This window comes from Primulina tabacum, chromosome 6 (assembly GCF_025594145.1).
Source record: "Primulina tabacum isolate GXHZ01 chromosome 6, ASM2559414v2, whole genome shotgun sequence".
Classification (NCBI taxonomy): Eukaryota; Viridiplantae; Streptophyta; class Magnoliopsida; order Lamiales; family Gesneriaceae; genus Primulina; species Primulina tabacum.
The window spans coordinates 11,994,519-12,018,715 of record NC_134555.1 but is presented as its reverse complement, the minus strand read 5'-3'; the positions used below and the strand labels follow the sequence as shown (position 1 = coordinate 12,018,715).

General features: G+C 38.1%; 1 long non-coding RNA gene across 1 annotated transcript; it reads right to left on the bottom strand.

Annotated features, from left to right (window-relative positions):
- Positions 1-21,263: 21,263 nt before the first annotated feature.
- On the bottom strand, positions 21,264-23,974 carry LOC142549157 (uncharacterized). Its single transcript, XR_012821107.1, has 3 exons — positions 22,165-23,974; positions 22,028-22,060; positions 21,264-21,546 (listed from the first exon to the last, which is right to left on the bottom strand). It is a non-coding gene; the product is annotated as an uncharacterized LOC142549157 (long non-coding RNA).
- Between the last annotated feature and the right edge of the window lie 223 nt (positions 23,975-24,197).

Sequence of the window (24,197 nt, the reverse complement as noted above, 5' to 3'; positions counted from 1 at the left end):
TAAGGGATTTTATTAAGTTAAAAGTGGGATAACTTTTTTAAATTAATTTCTAGTATTTTAGTGAGATATTATTTTTTTATGTAGTGGGTTTAATTGTTATTAATATTTTTAGTTAGCCAATTAACCCACTAATTACTTCCCTAATTTCCTAACACACGCAATACACACTTTTTACACACCAACAGCCGATCACTCACACACACACAATCACAATTCAGATTTTATTTTCTTTGAGAGGAAGAAAAACCTAGGGTTCTAAGAACTAGAGTAGCCGCCCCTCTCCTTTGATTTTCCCAGTGAATTTCGTTGGTTTTCTTAAAGGAAATTAGTGCCACGTTCGTCCCGGATCGTCTATCGCATCACTCCCGCCTCGGTATCGTCGTTTCGGTATTTCAAATCATGAAAAGGCATGTATATTCTTTTCTTTCTGCATCGATCTTGTCATAGTAGTAATTTTGATGTTTATTGTATGAAAACCATGTGTATGTTATGTAGAAGTTTGAGAAAATATGGTTGGATCACTTTTGAAACCGTTTTTGGATCTCAAAACTCAAATTTTCAGTCTTTTTAAGTTCTGCGACTTTTCGGTCGAATTTCTGGAAAAACTTTCAACATATGAAACATAGAACTTTTCAATATCTTTGATTTGATATAAAATTCGAAATATTTGGATACAAATTAAGTGAGTTATGATCGTTTTTGTGGGACTGCTCAAACTGCGTTTTTCCGAAAAATACGTTCTTGATGTGTTCTTGAAGTTATTGTTGCAGGCTTCATTGGGGATCGACGGGTGATCGTTGCTGTATTTAGGTATATCAAAAATGATGTTGGGATGATTGTTGGTGTTTCGTTTCATGTCATTAGGCACCGGGTTGAATTAGAAGTCGTAGAAATGGTTTTGGCGTTAAGTGTCGTGTTCACGGATTTATTGCGTGCTTGTGATGCGTAGATGTTTTGGGGCATTTGTATAGGCTTGAGTCAATGCTATAGTATCCTATGATGGGTCTCGAGATGTTGTTTCAAGGTCGGAATGATCGAGTTAGGGAGACTAAGTCACATGCAAAGGAATTCTCGTTGGTTTGCTTATCCCGCAGGTACACGGACCCGGGGCCGGACCCTTACACGGGGTCCGTGCCCTTGTTTCCTTCGAAGTGTCAACACACAGAGCCTACACGGACCTTGACACGAGGTCCGTGTCCTTACTTCTTTTCGGACAAAGTTTTACAGAGCCTACACGAACCCGTAGCCGGGCCTGGGCACGGGGTCCATGTACTTATTTTTGTTGGGAAAAATTACGTTGATTGTTTTGGGGTTTTGGTGTCATTATTTAGTACGATGATTAAACAAGGTCAAGTCCCGAGTGATCTAGAATGTCATAAGCTATTTATTTACTTTGGTGGTGAGAACAAGTACCTACTTCTAAGCTATGAAAGATAAGGGTTTGAACTCATGTTAGTATGTGCAGCTGTGGCCCCAAGCGAGATCCAATAAATCCCTCAACGCCAAATAAGTATGTTCGACGTGCAAAAGAAAATATTTTCATGTTTTTGAGATATGCTAAATGTCTTGTGACCAAATTATGAGTGGGTTTAAAAGTCGGTGAACGTGGCCGAGGACCTCTCCACCCCGGTAAAACATGACCGGGTTTACATCAGGATTGCAAAGCGGTAAAGCATGACCAGGGACCAATCCACCCGTTAAAGCATGAACGGGGATCTCATGTATGTGGTAGTGGACTTTCCCTGTCAGCCCAGTACTGTTGTTTAGTCTGATCAGGCGTATTTATGTATGGGTCACTTGCTTTGAAGCATATCTCCACGTAAAATGATGAAGTTCATGTATGTTCAAGTATGTATGTTGGAAGCATGTTTTAGAAAAGTTTAACGTTATGGCACGTCTATGTTATGTATGTAAGTTCAAGCTTTTACACGCATGTTCAAGTTTCAAGTATATACGCTCTATTTTAAAGATTTATTGTGGTTTTACTACGTAATACTTGTTATGCTCATTTTATACATGTTGAGTTTTTAGACTCACTAGACTTGATCAATGCAGGTGAAGATGACTTTGAGGAGACGAGAGGTGCGGACCAGTGAGCTGACTTGGACTAAGTGGGAGGCTAAACCCGAGGATCGCCCATGTTTTTTTTTTAGTTTTTATGCAATGATTAAACTACTCTGATTTCATGTTTTGGGTTACGATGTTTAAACAAGTGTTTTTAGCAAACTCTATTCACGCTCTTTTTTTATTGCAAATATTTTTTGATAAACAGTTTATTTCAAATAGAAATTTGAGAGTTTATTTCTTATGTAAGAAAATTTTTATTTTTCCGCAAATTTCAAGTAGTTTAAAAGTACGGTACGTTACATAGCTTCCCACAATTAAAGCATGCGCCGAACTTTCTACGACATTCTCCAGGATGACGGCTATGGCAGATGGGACACAACTTGGCCTTTGGGTAGGTTGGGCTGGATGAAGTGCCTTTGAATGACCCATTGAACTGATTTGATCTTTTGAATGGTTGTTTTCTTTGAGAAGATTGTCCAGAAAGAGGTCTCTTATTCTTGTTCTCGTCCTCCCGACGCCTGATGTCCGTCTCGGCTCTTATTGATGCACCCATCAGATCAATAACGCTTGTGGGTTGGTAAACTGCTAGAGTAGATTGAATTCTGCTGTTCAAACCCTTCTTGAAATGATGCATCTTCATAGGTTCATCTGACATGATGATTGGAGCATAAGTTCCAAGAGAATTGAACTTTGACGTATATTCTATTACAGTCATATCTGAAGCTTGAGTGAAATTCTCAAATTCTCTTGACTTCTGTAGTTTAACCTCAGTTGGATAATATTACCTCAAGAAATCTTGTCGAAACTGGGGCCAAGTGGCTGGTCTAGTTGTTGACATGGCTGGTGAGGTTGTTTCCTACCATTTACTGGCTTTGTCTTCCAAAATGAAGTGGCGTGTACCTTAAGTTCTTCCGGAACTTCGAGTAGTCGCAACTAGATCTCAACAATCTTGAGCCAATTTGACCCGCCTCTGGATCAGGTTTTCCATCAAAGGATGGCAGTTTGTTCTTTCGAAGTGATTTATAATGGTGCTTGATCCCCTGTTGAGGTGGAGGAGGTGGTGGTTGATTGGCGTTAGGATTCACTAATCCTTGTAGTGTTGTGGCCATCATAGTAAACATATCCATCATGTCTGCTTGGGTAAATTGGAAGACTGGTAGCAGTGGTGATGGAGGTACTTCTCCATTTCCTTCATTATTGCGGTTGCGATTACGATACCATGGATTGCGATTGTTCTGTTCGGTTCTTCCGTCCATGTTCTACAAATGTATGAATTTCTAAGATATCGCTGCAAATATAGATGAGGTGACAATGATCATGAAGTTGTAATGATCCAAACATGAAATCAATAATTAAGTCAGGAGGATTTCATAACCGTTGACAGAATCGGATTTCAAGTTTTCTTCAAGAATTTATTGGCCTCACGATTATTATCAAAAACGGCAAAAACACGATTTTGGATGCCTAAACGATGGAATTTGGCCAAAATAAGGCTTCGGTCGCGATGAATGTTGTTCGTTGGATCGTTTCGGAGGGGAGTACATTAGGCTTTTCCATCATTATGTGAAATCTCATATTTTTTTTGGGAGAATCCCAGCCGGATTATGAACTTGGCAGCTTCGATACCACTTAAATGTCACGCCCCGAGATCGAGACGTGGAACATTCGGCATTGTCAATAATCACATGACTATTAATAATAAGTCTCGTAGTAATCAAATATTCAAAATCAGTCTATTTCATAAATCATATCAATGTCTTTACAAAACTTGAACGAAATGCGAAAGCGTAAACAAATATAATAAAAACGAAATAATATGACTGGTCTCGTTACGAATAGACATCTTCACCATCCACAGAAATATTCTTGTTCTTCTTTCTCAATTTGTTCCTTGTTCTTATCTGAGGGGATGAAGTAAATGGTGAGTATTTGGGTAAATACTCAGCAAGTAGGGGCCAGTTGATCATAGTTGATAACAAATACATATATATATATATATATATATATATATATATATATATATATCGTATATCATTCGAATACCGACAGCATGTTCAAATCATATCATATCATATTAAATCAAAGAAATGGCACAGAAAATTATCTTATTTTACATGACTGACTAATCAGTTCCCTAAGTTATATCCTCTAAGGGGGTGAGACCATAGTATCAGTTATTTTATCCCACCACATCATGGCCAAATCAAATCAAATGTCGAAATTTAATGAACATTTCAAATGCAAATCATAACAATGCCAATATTTTTCTCAAACATGCTTTCAAATATCATTTAATAAATCAAAGGAATAACATATGCCGATCGAATTTCAAGAAATATATATAATTTATTTTTGTGCAAACGTGGACATACTTATGAAGAATAAGTATGTCAATATAGTTATATATATCTGATATATATATATATATATATTATATATATATATAATATATATATATATATATATATATATATGAAATAGTACACTTATGAAATGCAAGTGTACGTAAAAATATAGCAAAAATCCACTTACTTGAAAGATTGTTCCAAAAATCTTAGAATGAACAAGTTGAAGTTTGACACCAAAACACCAGTCACCTTGAAAAAATGTTTGCGGCTAATTGAACTGTTGGATTGATATGAATTTTTGATATGTTTATCAAAACAAGTATAGTGTATTCTGAACGGTGAAGATCGGATTTGGACATGTAAAACAATGAGCAAAACTTTCTGAAATTGGGCAGAATTTTTGGTACTCGAAAATTGCACTTTTTGGTATTGTTTTAGGGTGATTTCACTCATCTCTTTTCCACTATTTATAGGCACCAATGTGACTTTAGGCTTTCTCCCTCCATGCCAAAGGTTGCATGCTAATTTATTATCCTCCATGAAATAATTCATCTTCAACTCCAAAACTAAAATCAACTTGCACTTTTTCCCTTGGTATAATTTGGGTCTTCAAACCCATCTGTATGAATGGACATCTCCATGTCATTGCCAATGAAACATGACGTTTACATCACAGATGCTAGTCTCAAGCTCGAGCGACCCTTTATTCTTATTTTAGGAGGTTGATTTGACTAGGAACCTGTTTAAAATATACGTTACACTTCCTAATGAGTTTTACTATCTTACGTTGAGAGGTAGACCTCATGGTGTTTTTGTATATTCGAGAACTTTATCTATACACCTTGCATGAGTATAGAGATAAATCATAATGCAATAATTGAATAAAATCGTAAAATATTATTAATTAAATATTTTTTTTACATTAGAGTCAATAAAATTCCAATCAACAAGTTGGCTTGCTGGACACCTGTTAAGAAAATATTATTCCCAAGAATTTTGATGTATGACAAAAACAAGACACCTCGAAAACAGCTGCGGTTTGTATATGAGATATGCATCAGTTCAACCGCTCGACTCATCAGCTGAAATATCTTCCTAACCAGCTAAAGCTCAAAGAAGTCTCAACCGCTTACTTCAGACCGATAGCAGATTCAGCTTGGACTTAAATGATCCTCAGAACCGGATCATTAAAGAGAACCATTTATTGCTCAAAGATATTCTCTGACCGGCTTAATACATTCAAAGTATTACACCGCCTTGAAGTCAAAGTATACATTCATCAGTTCCAAGAATGATCTGTATTTATATCTTTATCCCAAAAAAGGTAGACCAAGTATAGACTTCAAGTTCTGATGAAAGAAGACATATACCATAAAAGGAACTCCTCAGGAAAAGTGCTTCAGAACTACGCTGAGCAAAAGAAACATTAAATGCTTTTATGAAAGATCATTTAATACTCATAAAGACGACAGCAACACATCTGTTCAGTTGATCAGGTTAACGTTGCTGCATCCTTTCCAACTGTTAAGAAGATCGTATATATTAACGGAGGAGTGTGCTAGCTTAGATCATCTCTTGATCCAAAGCTAAAAATCTCGTTGCTTTCATACACAAAGATCTTAGAGCGCTATCAAAAGTTTACATACTTCATCGCTCTTTCAGCACACTTTAAACATCATTACATTCGATCTTTTAAGGATCAATTTCATGCTACTAAAAACAAACTGATTGTTCATATCTGTAACCTTTTGGTTATTTGATTTAGTCTCAGTATCTGGTGAACTAAGTGTTCTTAAAACCCAGAAGTGTAAAGTGATCACTAAGAGTTCCAAACCAGGCAGTGTGATAAGTCCTGATTGGAGTGGACTGTTGAAAAAAGTTTGTAGAGCCAAAGTCTTTTAGTGAAAACCTTCCTAAAAAGGAAGAAGGGGTGACGTAGGAGTATTCATTCTCCGAAATCCATAAAAATCTTGTGTCACTTTACTTATCGCAAGCATTTTCTTTGTTTCCAATTGTTGAATAAGATTTTTAACGTATTCAAGTCTCTATTGGAAATTGTGAATCGTCTTCCGCACTAAATAGTGGTTCACGTTTCCAACCGTTTGAGAAGAATTGTTTCAACCGCCTAAAAACGGTCGAAACCAACATTTTACACGAGAAAATTTGAAATAGTTCATTCACTCCCCTCTAAACGCTTTCCCGATCCTAACAAGTGGTATCAGAGCGGGGTTTTCTCAAACACTGATATCCTTTTTGAACACTTATGGCTTCTTTGAAAAAAATTCCGATGTTCTCTAAAGAAGATTATGATGATTGTAAAATTCGTATGCAGGCACATCTAGCAGCCCAAGATGATGATATGTTGTATATTATCATTGATGGGCCGATGAAAATCTTGAAAGTCAATACAACTGTCGCTACAATCGAAGGTGCTCCTCATATGGTAGAAAAGCACACAGCTGAAGACAAAATGAAGGCAAATCTGGACAATGTTGCAAAAGACATCCTCTACAAGAATTTGGACAAAAATATGTTTGCCAAAATCAAAACTTGCACTACTGCTAAGGAAATATGGGAAAAACTCACTCAATTATGAGAAAGCAACGATCAGACAAAAGAAAACAAGTTAGATGTCGCCATCCAGAAGTTTGATAATGCGAAAATGAAGCCATGAGAAACTCTGGCAGAATTTGATGAACGGTTCAGCGGTATTATCACCGAACTCATTTCATTAGGAAAAGATTATTCTAACCGTGAAATTGCCTTAAAGGTTATGCGAGCTCTTCCTAGAGAATGAGACGTAAAGACTATAGAAATGCGAGAATCCAAAGATCTAAACAAGCTGGAACTTCGTTACATCTTCGCCGACCTTAAAGCGTATGAGTTCGAGCTTGGATACGAACTGAAGAAAAACCATCCACCTCTCAACAAACAAAGGCATTGGCAGCTACCACAGTGACTCTTCCGATCGAAGAGTCCACAGGTAAGAAATCGGCCGAGCAATTAAGCAATGAAGCCATGTCTTTATTTGTTAAAAAATTCAGTAAATTCATGCGTAAGAATCAATAACATATGAATAAACCTCACTTCAACAAGGACCATACTGATGATGGTCAAGCTTGTTTTAACTGTGGAAAGAAAGGACACTTTATTGCAGAATGCAAGAGGCCAAGAAAAGATGAAAAGAAATCAAGTGACAGAAGACGAGTTAAAGACAACAAAAGATTCAGCAAAAAGAAGAGTCAGCGAGTCTTAGTTGCAGAAGAAGATAAAGACAAATGGGCTGAATCAGAATCTGAAAAGTCCATCTCTAAAGAATCTTCAAGTGAAAGAGAAGATGAGAAAGTAGAATGTCTTATGGCCAAAGAAGATCAAGAATCTACCGATGAAATGTTATTTGACTTTAACTCTGATGAATTCACACGAGAAGATCTTGCCACCGCACTTCACGACATGGTAAATGAGTTTAAGAGGCTATCACAGCAGTTCAATGAAGCCAAAACAGAAAAACAAAACTTGGAAAACAAGTTAACTCTCTCTAGCTGTTTGCAGCAAAACGAGGTTGACAGTTTGAGAGTAAAGTTAAGTCTGTTAACGGCTGAGAACGATGACCTGCGAAGATTGTTCCATGCTACGTTAAAAGAAAATAAACGGTTGATAAATACAATCAACACTTGGAACAAGTCCTCTGTTTCTCTTAACAGGATGCATGAAATGCAGAAACCGGTCGGATAACAGAAACGGACTAGGTTATGGCATTAATGAATGCAGCACCGCTGGAGGATCAACTCAACCGTTACTAGAGAAAGACAGTTTAAAACCAATTAAATTTGTCAGATCTAGTACGGTATATGAACATGATAAGACTAAAGATCAAGGTACTCAGAATGTAAATCTTGAAAACAACAGAAGGCGGTGTGGTTTAGGATACGTCGAAATTGAGAATGCTAAAACCAACCGATCATGGCTCAGACGCAAGCCAAATACAACCGTTCACAACGGTTTAGGTTGGGCCAGCAGAAATTCAGGGTCAACCGGAAATCATTCAAAAACTAGACCTAACCATTACCACAATAGCCGACCTGTAAAAAAGAGGTACCGATTGAGTGACAATGACAGACGGTCGAAACAACCTACACCACTTGATTTCGCTCACAACAGCACTTACTTTAGGATACATCATGAAAAATCCTTCAGGATAATTCAAGTGTGGATTCCTAAAGGACTAATAAACTCAAGACCCAAATAGAAAAGGGTACCAATCTCTTATTTCAATAATGACAGGCAACAAAGAAAAAGGAGCTGGAAGAATCCATCTGGTTCCTGAATAGTGGTTGCTCTAGACACATGACTGGAAACAAAGATCTTCTATCAGAAATAGTCAACTACAGAGGTCCAACCATCACCTTTGGTGATAATTCTAAAGGTAGAGCTGTGGGTAAAGGTAAAATTATCCACGGCAAAGTTATCATTAAAGATGTGCTTCTTGTAGAAAATCTATGTTATAACTTGATAAGCATAAGCCACCTATGTGACAAGGGTTACACCGTTGAGTTTTAAAAACTCTTATGCACCGTTATAACCACAGCTGGTAATATCATGTTAACTGGTCATAGAGAGCAAAATACATATAAAGTCAAATGGAATGATGATTATCTTAATGCACCTACCTGCTTTATTGCCTTGAATGGAAATAAAAATTGGCTTTGGCATAAACGACTCAACCATCTCAACTTTAAATCCATTGCTACTATTAGCATACTTAAACTTGTATCTGGTTTGCCTAACATTGAATTTGCCAAAGATAGAATTTGCAATGCCTGTCAATTAGGAAAACAAGTTCGCTCAACATTCAAAAGCAGAGGAAGAAACTCATCAGCAAGATGTCTGGAACTTCTTCATATGGATTTATTTGGACCGATACCCGTAACGAGCTTAGGGGGAAAGAAATACACTCTCGTAATAATTGATGATTTCTCCAGATTTACATGAGTAACATTTCTAAACTCCAAAGATCAAACTGCCTATCAACTAATCAAGCTGCTCAAAAGACTTCAGAATGAGAAGAGCGAAGCCATTGACAGAATCAGGAGTGACAGAGGCACTGAATTTTTAAACAAATTCCTGTCATCCTATCTTGAAGATCATGGCATAAAGCATGAACTATCAGCAGCTAGATCACCTCAACAGAACGGAGTTGCTGAAAGAAGAAACCGCACATTAAAGGAAGCAGCTAGAACTATGCTAGCCGAATCTAGTATTTCACAAAGGTTTTCGGCAGAAGCTATTAACACAGCCTGTTACACTCAAAACCGGTACAAGATCAACAAAAATTATGAAAAGACTCCATATGAAATTTGGAACGGCAAGCAACCAGAAGTTGGATACTTTCGCATTTTTGGTTGTAAGTGTTTCATTCATATAAATGGCAAAACACATCTCACTGCATTCGATGTAAAAACTGAGAATGGTATTTTTTTAGGATATTTAGCAGTGAACAAACCATATAGAGTTTATAACCAAAAAACTCTCACTGTTGAAGAATCCATACATATTGTATTTGTTGAATCTTCCATATGTCATGACTATAGTAGTAGCAGTATACATGATTTAATAAATAATTTTGATGCTACTAATTTTGAAACAAGCAGTGATGATGAGGTAGATCTGAGAAAAATAGGTGGAAACATTTCAAAAGAAAATCCAACCTTTCAAGAACAAACTCCACAGGTGAATGAACCGGAAGAAAATCCACAAATGCAAAACATACAAATAGAAGAAGGAGCACTGGAACAAGAAGAAGAAATCATTCAACCAATCGAGCTAAATCCATATGGACCTGCCTCCAGTGGAAAAAGGATCATCCACTCAAGCTGGTCATCGGTAACCCTACTGCTCCTCTTAGAACTAGAAATCAAATGATAAATGAATTTATGCATACTGCATTTGTCTGTCAAATAGAACCTAAGAAAATCGATGATGCACTACTTGACACAAACTGGATAGAGGCCATGCAAGAGGAACTTAATCAGTTTTAAAGGAGTAAGCTCTGGCATCTAGTCCCTCGGCCTAATAATACTCATGTGATTGGAACTAGGTGGGTATTTAGGAACAAAATGGATGAAAACGGCTTGATTATAAGAAACAAGGCTAGACTAGTAGCTCAAGGCTACAGACAAGAGGAATGTATAGACTTTGATGAATCATTTGCCCCAGTAGCCAGGTTAGAAGCCATCAGAATATTTTTGGCATTTGCAGCATTTAAAGATTTCAAATTTTATCAAATGGATGTTAAATCTGCATTCTTGAATGGATTGTTAAATGAGGAAGTTCATGTAGAAAAAACCACCCGTCTTTGTTAATCACACTTTCCCTGAGTATGTTTACAAACTTGACAAAGCTCTATATGGACTAAAACAGGCCCCGAGAGCATGATATGACACTTTAACCAAATTCTTGCTTGAGCATGGTTTCACAATCGGAACGGTTGATAAAACGCTGTTTAGATTCTCAAAAAAAGATCATTCGCTGTTTGTGCAAATATATGTGGATGATATTATTTTCGGATCAACTAATTCTAAGCTATGTGAGAGATTCTCTAAGATGATGCAGGAGCAATTTGAGATGAGCATGATGGGCGAATTAAATTACTTTTTAGGACTGCAAGTCAAGCAGTCCGAAAATGGTATATTTATCAATCAAGCCAAATATACTCGAGATATGCTAAAGAAATTCGGCATGAAAAATTGCTCTCAAGCTTCTACCCCAATGAGTTCATCAATTAAACTGGATAAAGATGAAGGGGAATCTCTGTGGACACAAAAATGTACAGAGGCTTAATTGGTTCTTTGCTATAGTTGACTGCAAGTCGACCGGATATTATGTTTGCGGTTTCTTTATGTGCACGGTTTCAAGCTAAACCTATGCAATCTCATTTTATTGCTTCTAAACGTATCCTTAAATATGTTAAAGGTACTGCTATTGTGGGTCTTTGGTATCCCAAAGATTCAAGTTTCAATCTTGTAGGGTACTCAGACGCAGATTATGCTGGTTGCAAAGTCAACAAAAAAAGTACGAGCGGTTCATGTCAGTTCTTGGGCGAAAGACTAATATTATGGCTTAGTAAGAAACAGACGTCAATTGCTACATCAACCGCTGAAGCAGAATACCTTGGGGCTGGAAGTTGCTGTGCACAGATGCTATGGATACAACAACAATTAAAAGATTATGGCATCCAAGCTACTGAGTCAACCATTTTTTGCGACAATACCAGCGCAATAACCATCACATACAACCCTGTTATGCACTCTCGGACAAAACATATTGACATCAGACACCATTTCATCCGAGAACACGTCATGAAGAAAAAAATACGGCTTGAATATGTTCATACGGATCAACAAACGGCTGATATTTTCACAAAACCATTACAAGAGGGTAAGTTTTCACATTTCCATAATATGCTTGGATTAATTGATTTATCTTGATATAATTATTTCTTGTGTATGTTCAGTTTGTAATACATGAAATAAACGGAAATATAAAGAGACAGTCAGTAATACAAAATAGAAATTTTTTTATTAGAACAACCGGGCACGTACAACAATAATTTCATTATCAACCGCCCTCGACCAGCTATCCAACCAAGCGGTCAGCCCATCGGTGGAGGTACGTAAAAAATGATCTGAGGAGGCAATCCTCCTCGGAGTCCTCTGCTCTTTTAGGAGCATGAGGAGGTAGACGCCATCATCAGAAAAGACGTCTGCATTATCAGTGACGTAAAGACGTCGCTGATATTTCATCAGAGTTGCCACCTCATTAGAGGTAACAACTAGTCATCCCTCAAGGGAGGACTGAAGCTCTTGGACCTCTGTCCAGACTGTCAGCGTCTTCTCAAAGACGCTGTCCTCAAGAGCAGTCTTGCGAGAAGCCACCACCGATTCCATGAACGCTTTAGAAAGATCTGGCTCACTTGAACTGCCTGCCTTCTCCATCCTGATATCTGCTTTTTATCTCTAATATTTGTAAAACTAACCCCTCTACTTGTATTTATAGATGAGTACCATATGAAGGATCTCTCTCTCTCTCTCATGATGCCAGACACTAGGGTTTGAAGAGGCTTTCTGTCAAAGCTACCGCCGGTTCATCTTCCAGGATTAGTTTTAATCCACAAGCTTAGGGGGAACAATGGTTAATTAATTAATTAAATAGACTTCTCAACCGTTTTCTCTTAACTACATTACTTATACGGTTCATTTTACTTGGGCACGATACTTTCACGTCATTTTGTAAAACTTACTCAAACTTTTCGACTGCCTCTGACTGACGTGACGGTTTTTAATTTTGAAATTTCAAATTAATGATTTTACCGCCGCCCAATTTTTTTTCAAAACTTACAAAATTCTCTCCACTAACAGTCCTCCACGTGGACTGACTGGTGATTATCTGAACCGCACATACATACTCTACATTTGCAACCTTGTTGATATTACCTTGCTATTACACTCGATCGCGTTTTAACTAAACTTGCAGGTGCTAAATTCAAACATTCTCGGTAAATCAAGGAAATGGCTGCCTCCATTGGTCAAAACACAGTCGCTGTTAACTTTGCGTCAATATTTTCCATGCCTAACAAATCTATGCAAGCCATGTTTCGCACGATAGAACATTATGGGCTTTGTTCTTTTCTGGGCTGTCGCTACAGTTACTCCGACACACTATTGAAGGAATTCTTTGATTCCATGTACATGAAAAACGGAGAAATTATTTGTGCTGTTCAAAAGAAAAACCTCATGTTCACACAGAATATGTTTGCTGAATTGTTCAACTTACCCACGGAAGGAATTACTGATTTCTCCACACTGCCGGTCGGAAATATTGACATTTGGCGTAGTGCCTTCTCAAACACAGATTCTCCAATTTCTCATCCAACATGTCAAAAACGCGACTTAAAGATTGAATTCAGACTGTTGGCAGATATGGTGGCAAAAGGACTATTTGCCAAAGCTGGTGCCTATGATAAAATAACCTTGGAGAAATTTCTTGTTATGGCCACTATCTCATCCAAATTGCGGATAAATTGGTCTAACGTTCTCTTCAAGATATTGGTGGCCATTATCAACAAAGAAAATCAATCGCAAGGTTTTGCGGTTCAAATATGCCATATGCTGATTGATGTCGGGGTTCAACCGGTTGATATGGTAGAAGTTGGTAAAACTAAGCTTTTCAACTGGGTATCGATTGAAAAATTTATCAAAAAGAATCGGCCGGCAGATGAGGAGATAATCTCCATCAAAACCGAAACCGGGGAAGAATTCGTGAAACAGAAGAAAACATCCAAGACCGCTTCAACAGCCAAAGAAACCAAAAGGAAGCTGGTTCTAAAATCCAGTTCCAATGATGAGTCCAAGGATGACGTTCCAATCTCTCAAGTTTTTAAGAAGAAGAGAACTGCACACTCAAAACCAGCAAAGATCAGACTGGTCAAACATCTCTCTGCACCACTCGTTCCTGCCCCAATCCCTGCAATCTCAGCCACAAAGTTAAAAGGGATTCAAATTACTGAACCAGAGATTGAGTCCTTTTACTCAGGAGTTCCTATTATTCTCTCCTCAGATAAGGGAAAACAGGTAATGATTGAAAATCCGCCACAAAGCAATTCAGTTCATACGGCTATAGTTGTAAAGGGCCTAGAACTCCTTGCTTGAAAATTTGCGAAAAAATTAAAATTTTTCTTTTTAAAAGAACTTAAATGGCCTCATTCATAAAATCGACTGATGAATTAAGTTCAATGTTTAAAATATCGCAGCGGAAGAAAATAAAGTTTACCAAAAATCACAATTTAAAAATATCCAACGACTGATAAAATGTTTGCGGAATAAAATAACAACTGCTGCACTGAGGTCCTCGGGTGCCACTACTGCCGACCCAAGCTGGCTCACTGGTCCCCGTCCTCGGCCCTGACCTCATCAGTACCTACAACAATCAAGTCTAGTGAGCCTAAAGACTCAGCATGCATATATCGCAGGTAACGAGTAAAATATGCATGGGATAAAATATCATGTCATGAGGCATGCTGAAAATAATCTGTACTGAGCAATTATAATACGTGCATAACTGAACTGATAATCACAGTAAAAAAAATGTTTGCTCCTTGGAGCCTGTACTGAAATAACTGGTAAAATTTTCTGTTGAGATTATGTTTTACGCCTGTGGCCCCTGCACTAAGCTGAACTGATCGGTAACTGGCTACCGGGGAGGCTGAAACTGAACTGAGCTGGCCGGCCACTGGCGACCGGGTGGTACCATACTGAACTGATCGGTCACTGGCGACCGTATAAAATAACACTCCCACATAGTGAATGAACCACAAGCCATATCGCATAAATCTCAAAAATAATCATTTTCTATTTAATGCACGTAAAATAATTAACTGGCATAATGAAAATGTCCCGTAATTTTACCAACTGGATTGGATTGGATCGTCCCCAGGCTCGCTGCAACCTAACTGTGCTATGAAAAATATGCAATAGCTTAAACATGACCAACTACGCAATTTACGTTCAAAAGATGCGACTATGATGCCTAATGACTTCGCATTTAATCATGACTCCGAGCCAACCTGAACCGACACCGAACCGACGTATAGTCATGATTAAAATATGCTGAAAAATCATAAAATAATGCTCCTAAAATGATAGGGTCGAAATCTAGGTGGAATGGAGGCCAAAACACGAAACGCTCTTTCGAGAGTCAATTTGGCACATCGCACCGTAAATTCTCGTACGACCTCAAAAATGATCCAAATGACGAAAGGTCAAAAACATGACCTTTATAACTCAATGAGGCACTGTCCAGTCCAAGGCCATGGGCTAAAAGCCAACCAAGAACTCGAACGAGCCACCGAACCAACACAGCAACTTGCTGTAATTTTCAAGCAGCTGCAACCTTGCTTGCATCGCGTCGTTTGCGAGACTTTTGGCCATTGGGGCTTGAACCACCGACCAAATCCTCTCCACAACGTCCCAAGGAATGATTCGAACCATGGCTAAGGGCTTTTGGCCAGCCGTAGTTCGCACCATTCCAGCAACAACCGAAAACTCATACCGAGGATGCTTTTGTATGCGTGTGTAGTGTGTTGCTTCGATTGATGTCTCGTGTCGTTCCAGTGGCCAATTGATTGACCATGGCACGATATAGACATCTAGGGGCATGGTTTGAACCGTGGCTAAGGGCCATAGGCCAACCAAGATCCACATCAAACCACACAATTCGAAAAACATGATGCTGTCAAAAGAAGGGAAACCGAGAGGGGAGGGGCTGTTCTTGTTGTTCATTTAAAAACCGATGAGCCATGGACCAAGCCACCAAAAGGGAGACTTAGTCACGTCTTAGACATGCTAGGGGAGTGATCCAACCATGGATAAGAGCCCTTATGGCAGCCAAGATCAGATCCAACCCCTTGACATAAAAACTGAAATTTTCGAACACATGAGAAGCAATGGGAAAGTTGCTGTCATTCTGAATTTCCAGCGAGCATGGGGTTAAACCAATGGACAAACGTGGTCCTAATGCATCCTATTACATTTATATAGGTCGCCTTGGGAGCCTGAAATCGAACAAATCACCTGAAACAACAAAACTCAGAAAAACGTGAAGCTTGTCATGAAAGGGCCGAAATCTGCATGCATTAATTTTCTGAAAATTCTATGATGTATTTCGGTTTTTGCATGATAAAACATGATCATGTACTGAAAAATAATTGATAATATGACTTGATTGAGGTTTGAAAGAAATCTAGACATGCCTGGTTTCGTTTCGAAAGAAAACGAACGAAACGACGACGACGCGGCACGGAGGAGATGGAGCGCTTCTTTCCTTTCCTCTTCTACTCGATTTTTCTCCCTTCGCTTAGCTATGAGTCCCACGGTTTTCCTCTCTCAAAAACACTCTGAATTTCGTGACTAAGGGAGGGGATATGATGGTTAGGGGAGTGAGGGAGATGGGTGCAAAATATAGGGAAAGAATCAAGACCAAGTCTCCATTTTTTTTTGAATTTTGAATGGTTGTTTGATATCAAGTCTATGTTGGGTGTTTCTAGAATGGTGATGGCCGATTTTTACATGCTAGACTAGGATAGGATAATGCTAATTAGATCATTAAATGGTGCTAGAAAGATCAAAGAATTATCTTCCTAATTAAATACAAGAAAGGGTCAAAGGTGGCAAGGCAAATGAATTGTTTAATAGTCTAAGGGGGTGGCCGAAATTCACTAAATAAAAGGAAGGGAAAAATAATTATATAGTGAATTAATAACCCTTAAAAACTTTACTAATCCTTTAATTAATTTAGTGAGCTAACCCCTTAATTAAGTAACTTAAATGAGCTCATTTCTTAATCACCTCAAATAATTAAATTAAATCCTCAAACCTCCCTTTCTAACTTAAATGAACTTACTTGCTAGCTAAATTAACTTCTGAAAATATTTCTCAAATCTTAAATTCTATCTCAAAACTCCAACTCCGGTCCGGCCTCACTGAAATAACTGAAATGCTAAAAATCAAACTACTGAACTGAAATAATAAAATAATTAACTTCAAAGAAATGCATTTAAAATAATCATGCAATGAAGTCAATTAAATTTAGAAATCTAGAATTATGCATGGCTTAAACGTAGACTGATTTACGGGTTCTACAATAGTACTCACAAGTGAACGTGTCAATGAGGCCGTCCAGAAGAAAATGAAGATGTTTGATAAATGGGTTCATTATCGGGCTGCTGTAACTTTTGACTCCTTACTTCAAACTGGAAAAATAAAAGTAGCCGCTAAGCTTGAACGGTCCATTTTGGAATGGACAGAGACATTTGATATCCAAACCGCTCTACGTCGACGAGATTTTCTGGCACTTCAAATGAAAGACAGCACTCTCCGAGTCATCATACAATTGAAAAGAAAAAATTTTGATCCTTTTTGTCATACGGCCAAGGATGATTCAGCTGTCATCTCTCAACCTGAGATGGACGCATTGTCGCTTGCTATGAAGGTCGGTTTAATTTGACATGATCTCAATCTTCCAGCAGTTACGAAACAGGGAAAGTTCGACTCTCTGATGGAAATACATGAAGATCTGAGCTCTGAACAGTTTCAAGCCATCCCCACAAATAAGGATTCCTCATCTACTTCACCCGGTACAAGCACTAAACTTTCTTCACCAGTACTTACCATAACAGCTCAACCGGCTGATGAAGAGAACACTATGCCTCCTTCTGGAAAAGTCATGCCAGAAGACTTTCCAAGTGCTGAAAAACAATGTCATCAGATTACTTCCGACATCCCATCTGTGTCTCCAACAATCTCTGCCATTGATACGTCTGCACAACTGCCTCCACTTCATCTTTCAGTCGCTCAAACTATTTTTGTTGATGAGACAGAGAAGTTTCTATCTGATTTTGATAAAGCTATCACCTTTCAAGAAAAATCAGTTTCTCCAACAAGTTCTCCCACCAAGGATGATCCAACAGCTCTTTCAGAATAGCTGTTGACCTCTCCCAAGGAATTTCATAAAACCCAGCTGACCAATCCTTCGATGTATGCAAACTCTCCTCCACCAAGTTCTCCGCCAGCAAAACCAGAGGAACCAGATGTCACCGGATCTAAACCGTCTGCATCCACTGAAGACATTGATCAAATTATTCAGAGCATTACGGATGGACTCCATGAGCATGAACCATCAGAATATGCTGGTAAGCTATCCTCTTCTCAACTGGTCTCTTTCAAGAATAGGTTATTATCTGAAGACGACGTACCTGAAGAACAAGATGTTCTAGAAGAGAGTTGCCAACAGCAGATTCTGACCAGACTAATCACCATGGATCAATCCATTCCGGCTCTCAATCGCAAACAATTTGATCTAAAGGAGGAATTTCTATCATTCAAGACTGCTTTCCGCAACGATCTTTCCACCATGGAAACAAGTCTTTCTCTCACGCAAGCAAAACATAACTCTGCTCATCTTAACATCTGCCTTGGCCTATCGGAGCAAATGACTCGTCTTCAGACAAATCTAGAACAACGCCTCGATGCCCAAGGTGTCAGACAAGGCCAAAAGCAGTGGAACAAAGTAAAAGGTCCAAAGAAACACTAGTTGCCTATTTTCTTACAACAGTTGGTTATTTTGAATATTGTAATTTCATTTACTTAATGAAATACAGTACTTTCGCTTTTATATATCTTCGTCAAAATTATATTGTTTCATAGCCCGACAGCTAGGTTTTGTCATCAGCAAAAACGGGAAAATTGTTAAGAAAATATTATTCCCAAGAATTTTGGTGTATGACAAAACAAAACAGCTCGAAAACAGCTGCGGTTTGTATATGAGATATGCATAAGTTCAACCGCTCGACTCATCAGCTGAAATATCTTCCTAACCGGCTAAAGCTCAAATAAGTCTCAACCGCTTACTTCAGACCGATAGCAGATTCAGCTTGGACTTAAATGATTCTCAGAACCGGATCATTAAAGAGAACCATTTATTGCTCCAAGACATTCTCTGACTGGCTTAATACATTCAAAGTATTACACCGCCTTGAAGTCAACATATACATTCATCAGTTCCAAGAATGATCTGCATTTATATCTTTATCCCAGAAAAGATAGACCAAGTATAGACTTCAAGTTCTGATGAAAGAAGATAGTTACCATAAAATGAACTCCTCAGGAAAAGCACTTCAGAACTACGCTGAGCAAAAGGAATATTAAATGCTTGTATGAAAGATCATTTAATACTCATAAAGACGACAGCAGCACATCTATTCAGTTGATCAGGTTAACATTGCTGCATCCTTTCCGACCGTTAAAAAGATCGTATATATTAATGGAGGAGTGTGCTAGCTTAGATCATCTCTTGAACCACAGCTAAAAATCTCGTTGCTTGCATACACAAAGATCTTATAGCGCTATCAAAAGCTTACATACTTTATCGCTCTTTCAGCACGCTTTAAACATCATTACATTCGATCTTCTAAGGATCAATTTCGTGCTACTCAAAACAAACTGATTGTTCATATCAATAACCTTCTGGTTATTTGATTTAGTCTCAGTATCTGGTGAACTAAGTGTTTTTAAAACCCAGAAGTGTAAAGTGGTCACTAAGAGTTCCAAAACAGGCAGTGTGATAAGGCCTGATTGGAGTGGGCTGTTGCAAAAAATTTGTAGAGCCAAAGTCTTTTAGTGAAAACCTTCCTAAGAAAGAAGAAGGGGTGATGTAGGAGTATTCATTCTCCGAACATCCATAAAAATCTTGTGTCACTTTACTTATCGCAAGCATTTTCTTTGTTTCCAATTGTTGAATAAGCTTGTTAATGTGTTCAAGTCTCTATTGAAAATTGTGAACCGTCTTCCGCACTAAATAGTGGTTCACGTTTCCAACCATTTGAGAAGAATTGTTTCAACCGCCTAAAAACGGTCGAAACCAACATTTTACACGAGAAAATTTGAAAGAGTTCATTCACCCCCCTAAACTCTTTCTCGATGTTAACAACACCTACTCTAACACATCGAGTATGTTTTATAATTTAAATTTTGCGTTTGAGTTGATAAAATTGATTTAGAAAGACATATTTGATTTGAGAAATAATTCGATTAATGTATTTTAAATGTTTATACACACCTTAACCGTTTTCGTTGTACATCAATCTTATAAAATGATATCAAAGCCTATTGCTCTTAAAAGACCATTTTACATTATAATTTTTGAAAATGAGTCAATTTGCAAACAAAACAAGAAAAATATGATGATTGAAAAATTCGTATGTTGATTAGATATGACATTTATGCGAAGGGACCCAAACTAACACTTAATATCGATCAAGTAGAGGACTAAAAGTTCATATGTTTTGAGTACTTTACAAATTTTAAAATTTTCTATTATTATAAAAAAGTATCAAGAAATTTTTTTATAAAAAAATAATGAACATTAGTGCGACAAGTTGTCTGGTCAGCAAATTTGGCCTATAAATACGTGGGGATACAAACATATGCATGAAATAATGTTTGGATTGTAGGGATAAGTGAACAGAAGAATTTAATGAGAAAGACAAGACAATGCATGCACCCCACAAATTTGCAGTTATCCCCATCCCAAATTTAATCCCACCTTTCAGATTTGACATTATATTTCTGTTTGTACCAAAATCCTAATATTTATTACATGTTCGTTTGGCAGGAGGCATGGGCTTTTGTGATCCACGTGCGTTGGAAAAACATATTAGTTAGTCAGCCCTAATTAATCAATTGAACATTTTAACTTGTACATTTAACCCAAGGCCTAATTAATTAAGAATGTCATAATATTTTCCTCTAATTGATCAAAATTTGGTGTTAGTGCAATAAATTGATTTGTTTATGCACGTTAAATCTTATTTATGCTAGAGCATTAACAATGGTTGATATCATGTCACCCATGTTCACTTTTCTATCGACATTACGATGAAAATCAGATTATTATTTTTGAAAACCAATTTCTTGAAATAAAACAAAATTTTGACTAGTTAAAATACCTTGGCCTACTGTTTAAATTGGATCCTTAATACAAAATAATCAGTATTTCATGTTAGTACAAAATTCAACTACGTGCCACGAAAATAGATACACACACACATATATATATATAATTGAATGAAACTCTTAAATTTGGCTTAAGAAAATCAAAAATTTCAAATTATATGTCCAATAAACATTTTTTTAGTGAAATAGATATGAGGAAGTGAGTACGTAGCTGATTGCTCCACCTCAAATAGCAAATGGCATCCTGAACTCAGGGACGGATCCACCCATAGGGTGGAGGAGGGTCATTGTAGCGCCTTTACCCGAGCCACTACTAAACAGACTAATAAACATACAACATTAAAGCTTAATAACAACAATTAAACAGCGGAAATCAATTACTTAATCATCTTACAACCCAAACGAAAACAGAGCAATAACATCAGTCTTAAACATTATTACAACCATAATGAAAACATAACTCTGAACGAGAAAACGATAAACCACATAAAACCTTCACTGGATCACCACTGAAACCCAACTGCTCTAGCCACTGCCCTGGTCGTCCGAACCGTCCAACCTAAGACCTGTCCCGTGGAATGGGGTGCCCAAGATGAAAACAAGGACGTGAGGGACAATCGGCCAATACGAGAATGTACGAGTATACAAACTGATATGATGCATGCAAAATGCAATATGCTCGGATATCAAAGATCAAGTCAAGAATCTCATGCCCAGTCTAGAGGCGCCTGAGTGTGTAGTCTCTGATCTGCCCTAGGCATGTTTTGGCTCCCACACTCATAATCAAGACGTGGACCTGCAATGTCCAGGTCATCAGAGTCCGCGGGTCCCGTCGGACACTGTAGCTCTCGATGTCCCATCGTCCACAATACATAATAGGGCTGAGCGGCCCCAACAAACGAGGTATATCTCAAAAGATATCAGGCTCAACATGATGTGTCATGCATAATATGCCAAAGCAGTAAAACATGTATCATGCAACAGATAAATATGCAGCATATAAGTGTGTATACTACGCTTGGATATCTCAGTCAGTACATCACGTACCTCACTAAAACAATCTGACAGAAAGCTCTGAACCTAGACAATACCAACATAATGAAATCACTATCAAACCAGAACAAACATGCTACAAGTTCTCCCTAATGATCCTTAAATCACTATTTAAGGCTTTAGGATTATACCTGCGTCCGTCGTCAGCCCGCTGATGATGTCTCGATCTCAGATCACCGATCCCTCCTCGAGTCGACACTAGCTCCGAAACTTCCCGACACCAAATTACCCTAGAAACTAGCTAGAAAACCTAATATAACTAGAACTCTCTCTGAAGAATGCGGTGAAGGAAACAAAAGAATTCGGCTTCCATTTATAGGCTGCATCCGCACTATTTCAGAAATCCGAATCAATCTTATCTGCCACGTGTCAGAATCTCATTGGTCTAGTTGGATTTCTCGAGATAATGAAATCTGAAGTAGATCGGGTTATCCATTTAAAATTCAGTGGATACCAACAGCTTAATCCCGGTTTATCAATTCCTTAATAATACTTAATTAACAACTCATTAATTATCTCTTAATTAATATTTAATTCAAAACAAGGATTCGGATCATTACATCCTCCCCTCCTTACAAAGATTTCGTCCTCGAAATAAAAACTGAAGTACAATACAACTGAATAAAATACAACTCAAAACAAATGTGGATACTCTGAGCGCATACGACTCTCTAACTCCCAAGTCGCTTCTGCAGTACCTCGGCGTCGCCATTGCACTAGAACAAGTGGAATGGTCTTGTTTCTGAGATTTTTCTCTTTCCTACCCAGGATTAAAAGCGGCTGCTCGACATAAGTCAAGTCTTCTTCAAGTTGAACATCTGTCGGACTAAGAACGTGCGATTCATCTGCTACATACCTTCGTAGCAACGATACATGAAAGACATTATGAATGCTGGACAGATACGGCTGTAAAACCAATCAATACGCCAAATTTTCAACACATTCCAAAATCTCAAAAGGTCCGATGAATCTTGGGGCAAATTTTCCCTTGAGTCCAAATCTCATCACCCTGCGGAATAGTGAAACTTTAAGGAAAACTTTTTCCCCTGACTGAAACTGTAGAGGTCTACGCTTGGTATTCGCGTAACTCGATTGACGATCTTGTGCAGTTTTAATTCTCTTCTTAATCAATTCCACTACGTCAATCGCTTGTTGCACTAATTCAGGTCCTTGCACTTGTCGTTCTCCTACTTCGTCCCAAAACAAAGGAGTACGACAACGTCTACCATACAAAGCTTCGAACGGAGCCATACCAATGCTACTGTGGTAGCTATTGTTATATGCAAACTCTACAAGCGGCAGATGATCATGCCATGCTGGTCCAAAATCCAAAGCACAAGCACGCAACATATCCTCAAGTGTCTGAATAGTCCTCTCAGACTGACCATCGGTCTCTGGATGAGAGGCAGTACTCAGATTCAATGTCGTTCCCAACGCTTTTTGAAAACTTCCCCAGAACCTTGAGGTAAAGCGTGGATCTCTGTCATTGACTATACTTGTTGACACACCATGATATTTAAGAATCTCTTGGATATATAGTCTTGCCATGCGATCGAAACTATATTCCCGACTATACGGAATGAAATGTGTTGACTTAGTCAGTCGGTCCACAACAACCCAAATTGCATCACAATTCTTAGAAGACAGCGGCAAGTGGGTGACAAAATCCATCGTTACATGCTCCCACTTCCACTCGGGGATAGGAAGATTCTGAAGTAATCCTCCTGGTCATCGATGTTCAGCTTTCACTTGCTGACAAACCAAACACTTGGCTACAAACTGATAAACACTTTTCTTCATACATTTCCACCAAAACTTGGTCTTCAAATCCTTATACATTTTCATGCTTCCAGGGTGGATACTCAACTTACTCCTATGAGCTTGAGATAAAATCTCGTCCCTCAATTTAGAACTTCTGGAACTACGATTCTTCCTGACAGACACAAGGTTCCATCCGTTTGGAACACAAAGCCAGATGTTTTGTCTCCGTTAGCTAACCTTGCTAACTTTTCCACCTTCGGATCAGAAAACCGAGCTCTGATTTTGGCATACAACATCGGCTCAGATAAAATGCTCGTTACTCGAATGTGTTCCATTCCTTTCTTATGCCGGAAGTGAAATCCCAGAGAACAACAATCTTGGATTACACTTGATATGAAACTTG